Source organism: Prinia subflava, chromosome Z (assembly GCF_021018805.1).
Source record: "Prinia subflava isolate CZ2003 ecotype Zambia chromosome Z, Cam_Psub_1.2, whole genome shotgun sequence".
Taxonomy (NCBI): domain Eukaryota; kingdom Metazoa; phylum Chordata; class Aves; order Passeriformes; family Cisticolidae; genus Prinia; species Prinia subflava.
The window spans coordinates 51423045-51430769 of record NC_086283.1 but is presented as its reverse complement, the minus strand read 5'-3'; positions in this window follow the sequence as shown (position 1 = coordinate 51430769).

The window sequence follows — 7725 nt, the reverse complement described above, 5'->3', positions numbered from 1 at the left end:
GGTAGAAGTTGCCTGGACAGTAAAGATTGAAAAAAGACATGGATAATCTGTCTCTTTTTTTACATAATGAGAAAGGCAATATATTTTATGATCAATGCTAAGATGGAAAAGAAGCAATATGTCTAAACTATAGAAATGGAAATTTTGGGTTAGACATTGAGAAAATATTAATAAGTTTCCAACAGCCAGAACCATATTCCCTACTGTTTGAGCAAAAAGTTGTGGAGGGGAGATTTTAAAGGCCAGACTGGGAAACCATCCTCCAGGAATATCATAGGAACCAATACTATATTCAGAGAAAGGATGGAGCAAATGATTTAACACTTCTGGTAGTAGGGTTTGCTGGAAAACTTTCTGCCATTTGAACATCTCTTTTCACAGGGTTCCTTGTATCACTAGCCATCAGCAAGATACGCGTGATACAAGTAGCAAAGGACTATCAGATTGTATCCATAGCCGTGCTTCCTCTCCATAACGAGTGAAAACAAAGTAGTCAGTGTCTCCTTCCTCTCTTTTCTTCTTCAGAGATGAAAGTGCTTTTGGTTGAAAACCATGTGATTTTTAAAGTGATGGGTGATGAGGACATGACACTCGTTTTCTTGAGGGTCAGGACTGGAGTAATAAAAGAGTAAAAAGAGTACGGTAGGAAATACCATATATACCATATTTTTAAACAAAACAAACAAAACTCATAAACTTGTTTTGCTTTAGATCAGATCTGCAGATGCTTTGTACAAGATTCAGTTGTCCAGGCATGAGGCTGTCTGGCCTGGCCAAGGCTATTAGACAGTTCCCTCAATCCTAGCTAGCTGTCTGCCTAACTGTCTCAAACAGAGGTGCAACACATGGTTATTGACTAGATCGCCTTGTCATATGCTCAGAACAGTTTTCTTGGCAGAATCACCCATAGGTACAGCCAAAACAGCTTTTGCTGAAGACCTTCAACAGTGACTTCAGAAGGAAAATACAGAACTGGATTGAAATATGTCTTTATCTGTATAGGAGCAAAGGGGAATAAAACAGGATAAAACTGAAGCACTGAAGTATAGTGCTGCTTAGAGGGAGGGTGTCTGGTCTTCAGCTGCAAAGTCAGCTTGAGCTTAGTTTTCTTCGTTTCCTTTCCCTGCCCTTCCCTCCCACATTTTTCATGTATGTTTTAAAAATCCTGTAAAATGTCTTTTCCTGTGCTCTTCCAAGTCTTTGTCATTGACACAGGCTCTTGTAATGTAAAAATAAGTTCTGTAGGGGAAAAAAAAGTCCTTCTTACTCATTATTTTGATACCTAGCCTCATTTTGTACCTAGCAAATCATACCTATGGAGAATAGGCTGCTTAATGCAATTGGATTGTAAGAGGTTTCATAACAGTTTTTCTCATACAATGATTTATACTGTTGATAATGAACACGTGAGTGTAACACACACATTGTTTTCTATTAGTGGAATTCTTTAATAATAGAGTGGTATAAAATATGGCTTAGGAGTATTCAGAAAAGTCATGTGAATCACTGAACCCAATCATTAAGCATATTTTCAAAGCGTAACACGAACAGGCTTATCTGGGCAACTTGGACGCAGGATTACAGCAATATAGAATATATTTTATTCTCCAAATATGTTCTAATGATTCCATATCTAATAGTAAATCAAATGTGACTGACTAGAGGAAAAAGGTAATCCATAAACAATCAGTGACAAGTCTTCCAAGACAAATCACGTATTCCTTACAACATGCTCTAATTCAGGAGCAACTTGACAACCCTCATCTCAGATCCTGTAAAAATACCAGCCACCACAAACTCCAAAAAAGTAATATTTCTGCTTGTATATCCTGCTTGTAATGGTTCAAGAAAATGTTGTTTTTAAAAAGAAAATCACTGTGGTCTTCCCCAGTAAGGTTCAGGAGTTAACTTCTCGCATTGCTTCACCTGAAAGATCCCTTTCTAGTGGATTCTACCAAAAATGAGGAGGCCGTTAAGGCATACAGGCATAAAGCTTCTAGAAATAAACATACTAAAACCAGGTGCAACCTGGGGGTGCTCAGCAGCCAGACGGAAACTCCTGTCTCCTCCCTGTACCTACCCAGCTACGTGTTTCTTTTGAGTAGGAAACGGCGTTCCATCAATCTGGTACCTTTCCCAGTCTTCCTCCCCTCGACACCCCAGGCGGGAGCTGGGAGAGGAGGCAGACGCTGGAGGAGACCCTCTTGCTCTGGTGTGCTGTGCTGTGCTGCTGGGGGGAGCAGCGGAGCGGGGGTCAGCGGTGCGGGGCTCGTTCTTCCGTTCTTCCGTCCGTCCGTCCGTCCATCCGTACTTCCTTCCTCCGCTTTTCCCCCCAAAGTTTATTGTAAAGGGGCAGCGCTCGCGGGCCCATCACGTGACCCTGACAGGTCCTGCCTATTGAGAGCCAGACCACCCACATGGAGGACGATGGAGCTGCTTAATAGAAACAGGCATGTAATTGTGAGGCTTTCCAGCGCTCGGCAGAATGTCTGCAACAGAGGAGCGGTGTTTTTTTACATTTTCAGCTCCTTTGGCTTAAAGGGGAAGGAAGGGAGGAAGGAAGGAAGGAAGGGAGGAAGGGAGGGAGGGAGGAAAAGGGGAAGGAAAGAGAGAGAGAGAAAGAGAGAGAGAAAGAGAGAAAGAGAGAAAGGGAGGAAGGGAGGAAGGGAGGAAGGGAGGAAGGAAGGGAGGAAGGGAGGGAGGGAGGGAGGAAGGGAGGAAGGAAGGAAGGAAGGAAGGAAGGAAGGAAGGAAGGAAGGAAGGAAGGAAGGAAGGAAGGAAGGAAGGAAGGAAGGAAGGAAGGAAGGAAGGAAGGAAGGAAGGAAGGAAGGAAGGAAGGAAGGAAGGAAGGAAGGAAGGAAGGAAGGAAGGAAGGAAGGAAGGAAGGAAGGAAGGAAGGAAGGAAGGAAGGAAGGAAGGAAGGAAGGAAGGAAGGAAGGAAGGAAGGAAGGAAGGAAGGAAGGAAGGAAGGAAGGAAGGAAGGAAGGAAGGAAGGAAGGAAGGAAGGAAGGAAGGAAGGAAGGAAGGAAGGAAGGAAGGAAGGAAGGAAGGAAGGAAGGAAGGAAGGAAGGAAGGAAGGAAGGAAGGAAGGAAGGAAGGAAGGAAGGAAGGAAGGAAGGAAGGAAGGAAGGAAGGAAGGAAGGAAGGAAGGAAGGAAGGAAGGAAGGAAGGAAGGAAGGAAGGAAGGAAGGAAGGAAGGAACCTTGATGTTCCGTTTAAGCCATCAGTGCCAGTGAATGAGGGCGCACCCAGAGTTCCCGCAAGGCTCTCCCCGAACGGCTCCTGCAAGGGCAGTGATGGTAGGTGCCTCACCCTTCGGCGGGGCGGCAGCGGGGCCGGGGCCGCGGGACCCGGTAGCCAGGGCCCGGGCCCGGGGCGGTGTTGGAGGGGCCACACGGGCCTACGCCGGGGCTCGGAGCTGACTGAGGAGTCGGGAGGAGCATCCCTCTCGCCGTCGGGGGCCGGGGCTACCGACCAGGCACCGGGTGCGGCCCGAGCGGGGACGGCAGCGCGGGGCACGGCGGGCGGGGTGTGGCGGGGGCTCGGCGTGGAGCAGGGGCGGCGGGGCTCCCCCTCGCCCAGCTGGGCGGTGAGGTGGCTCTGAGCTGCCGCAGGGATGCGCGAGGGGGCACACGCGATGGGAGGTGGCTCCTGAGGTGACTGCAGTGCCGCAGAGGACGGCAAACGAGTCCCCGGTCTCTGCATTTCGCACCTGTGTGAGCTCTGGTCCGAACGAGATGCCTTGTGGGAAGCAGAAACTTCTCTGGGGCTAGGCTCTACAGGACAGGGGGCCGCCTTAGGCTGAAGTCGATATTGGCTTCAGCCTTCGGCTTCAGGATTGGACTCCTCGTGTGTCTGGTACCAGGCACCATCAGGATGGGTACAGCGCTGCTGGCATCGGTCTAGTGCGCGCTGTCTCACCGCTCCCAGGGACTGGAGACTGGGGACATGCTCAGTGACAGATGTCACCCTCTCCGCTGCCTCAGCCCCACTGGGGGAGGTAGACCTGGAGGAGGCAAAAGCACGAAGGGGAGTGGGGAGACATCTACTATCGTCAGATGGTTTTAAAAGAAGTGTTGGAGCCAAGGTAGGTCTTTCACAGCTCCTAACCAGATAGCCTTTACTAGCTGCGGTTAGAGAGTCTCACCTTGTTTCAGCACCCATCTCATAGGTGTATCTAGTTTCTGGTTAGGGCTACTAGGGGCATTGTGTATCTGAATTATAATATGACACTGTATCTGGACAGCAGGTAGGTTGTTTAGGAATATTAGGGCTGAGGAGGGAGGGGGAAAAGAAGGAATATTTTTAAATCTGTTTGATTTTAAAAACTTGTAGATAGAAAACTGGCAGCCCACACTGAATTAAAATGTCTTAGGCGTCTCTGTTTTTATCCTTATTTCACACACACATGCACACACACTCACACATGCACCTTTTATTTTGTTCTGCCTTTGCCACAGTGTATAAAGCCCTATTGAGACATGTAGGCGTGATGTGTAAACCGGATTAGCAGTATGAAAGAAAGACATACAATGAGACTGAATTGTTTTACTTCCTTTTCATTTCTCACGCCTATATCTCTAATAAATTTGTTGCTCCAGCAGTGGGTCAAAGAGATTGTGTCGCTCAGCTTTTTTTCTGCAAGGCCCGATGGCAGAGATCATGGAAGTGAATGCCCTGCCTTCTGGCACATGCAAAACTTGAGCTCTATCTATACACAGACCCAGTGCTGTCCAGGCTGGTTCGGTGTAACTTTCCCCTCTCAATGCACATTAATGTCCTGCAAGTGGCAGGGCATTTTGCCAGAAAAAGAATCTGATTTGAAGACTACTTGGATTTATAGAGGTAAAGCCCCTCGTGGAACATGACAAGGTCTGCTAGGGCTGGGATGTCCTCGTGATTTTGGACGGAGCAGGCTGTTGCTCCATCCACAGTCTTCCGCAGCTTCCCGTGCGCTCTTGTCCTCTGGGAGTCTGCTGCTGCGCGGGAGGAGCCCAGAAGCCTCGGAGACTCCTCTGGAGGCACATTTCCCCGCAGCCCTCCGCAGAAGAAAATGCCAGCGCTCCTGGGTTGGTGCTGTAGATCCCTCATTTGCTCCTTTGTGGCGTGCAGAGCAGCTTTCCATTAAAGGAGATCAGGGGTAATTAGCCGCATTATTTTGACAAGTTGGCTTGAGCAGTTCCCTTTCTTCCAGGGCTGAGGAGGGGGAGAGGCCGCCCGCCTCCTTCCCCGGGCGCGGGCGCTGAGCGGCGGCGCTGCCCTGCGGAGCGGCTCCCGCTGTGCGCCGCCGCCCCCCGACGGCAACCGCCGCCTGCCCGGGGGCCAGCGCGGCGCTGCGAGTAGAGCAGGAGGGAGGCTCAGGCTGCCCTGCAAAACCCAGTGACTGTGATCCTATGTCAAACCAGAATCAGGTGTGCGGGCGGAGTACGGGACCGAGGCAGACCTGTGTACACGCCGATGCAAATCTGTGTTAGACAAACATTTGAAGGAATAGAAAAAATCTGATTGTTTTACCACCAATCGGTCTTTTCCCATGGTCAGCTCTCTTGCAAACTGTCCTAAAGGAACCCAAAGTGCCTGCACTTCATTTCTGTCCTTTATTAGGTAATCAGATGCTCCAGCAGTGCAGATGCTTTTGGTGGGTGTCTACAGGTGAAGAGCAACCTGGGAAAAATGTGTTAAAGTAAAATCACTGTAAATATGTTACCCATTGTTAACCTCTGCTAGACTGATCCCTTACCTGGCTGGAGGAAGAGTGAAGCTCTGCAGTATCAGAGGTTATGAACACAAAGGGAATGTAAGTAAGAGGCAGAGCATTACAAAATGAAGCCTAAACTACGACTAAAGTCAAGGCTGAAATTCTTGTGCACCAGCCCGGGCTGTCTAGGCATTGAAAGGAACAGGTATAAGTGGTTGTAGACTGCAGCCCATCTACATAAGGAAACAACTTCCCAGGCCTTCACCACAGAGCATGTCCTAGATAAGAAAGATCCCTTCGAGTTGCTGAAGATGGAGATAGCCCTTGGTGCGGAGGAGCAGTTGCACACTCAGGGCATGCATATCACAGTCAGCAGTGCTTACAAATGTAAATAAGGGCAGATTGATTAGGAACAACATTATTGCCAGGAATGTAGCAAGCAGGCATCAGCTATGTGGCAGACTGAGGGCAGCCACTGTTCTGACCACCCAAGTGGAGACTTTTACACTGACGTTTCTTCCTTGAGGGGAAAAAAACCCCCAGCATACATACACACACCCATCCCAGAAACAAGACCAATTAGATCTCTGCAGTAATGAATCTCTTGTGTATGCTTAAAAAAAAAAAATCCTCCAGACCACAGGGAGAGAGGGGAGATTAAGACAATGCTTGTTAAATTTGAGTCTTCAGGTAGAGTTTTGGAACCAACAGCCAGTATGGGCTTTAGGCTACTCTGTGAAGGCTAGCAGGCAGGGGGCATGTAGGACAGTGCTGGGGATTCCAGGTGCTTGAAGAAACACTCTTCCCTGGTTTTGGAGCCTACTAGGACAATGAACTAAAATGCTTCTGCGACCATCCCTTCTGTCTCCATTCCCCTGCCCTGCTACCCGACCAGACATGGTGAGGTTGAGCACTTGCAGAAGCAGTGTCACATTACTTCCTAGCTAGATGGATGGCCACTTTCCCAAGTGGAAACTTGAATTGGAGGTGGCCGACTGCACCCCAGGTGCAAGTTTCAGCCTCAAACAGAAAACAGCCTTCAGCTGCAAACGCTTCAGGTTTCCTTCTCCCATACGTATGCACCTACGTGTGCATGCATGACAGCTTGCTGCTCCTAGCAGCTTTCCTGGAGATAGTCCTGTAGGGAGCAGAGCAGGGCTTTCAAGGAGACCAGTTTCCCAGGGTGGGAAAAGACGGAGTTGGGATGAAGTCAAAGGGAAAAGGGACCCCCTAGCTTGCAGGTATGGCCCTTGGAAGGCCCTGACGGTTGGTGCCTCTAGGCAGTCTCACGGAGAGAGCGGTGCTGTGCGCAGCTCGCTCCCGCCGGCGGCCCCCGGCTCCCGGGACGCTGCCGGCCCGCGCTGCCGGCGCCTGGACGGCCCCGCTAAGGGTGGTCGGCAGCCCGCCGAGGGGAGGAGGGCGCTTGTAGTGGCCAGGGGCTCAGGGGTTTTGCTCAGGACCACTGCCCCAGGTACACGCACGGCGGGGCTGCAGGGAGAGGTGCGCAGTGCCGGCGGGTTTGTCGAGCCGGGCACCGCACCAGGCAGGAGCTGCACGGGGTGCTCTTCTCCCCTCGGGTCTCCATGCCCCTCTCTTCTTCGCTGCATTTCTCCCACGCCCCCTCCAGCTCTGGAACACTTTACAGCCGTCCTGCAGGAGGGCAGCCCCCCAGGGCGCCTCCCCGGCCGGGGCCGGAGGGGCGGGCTGCCCGCTCCCCCCGCCGGTGCGCACGAGTGTCCGCCGCGCCCGCAGCTGACTCCGCGGGGAGCCGCGCTGCGGGCCCGGGCCCGAGCCCGCGGCTGGGGGGACGCTGCCGCTCCAGAGGCAGCAATTAATGGCTGATTCTCAATGAAGAGAGACGCGAAGAAGCGGTGCCAAAAAATTAAACAATCGCGTGTAGTTGAAGCAATGTTTAGCGCGGCCAGGCAGGCTGCGTTTCACGGAGTTCTACACTAAAAACATTAGAATTGGCTTTCCTCAGGTTTCAGTTAAAGAATGAGCCCTAAGTTGAAACAGCTAGCTACCGC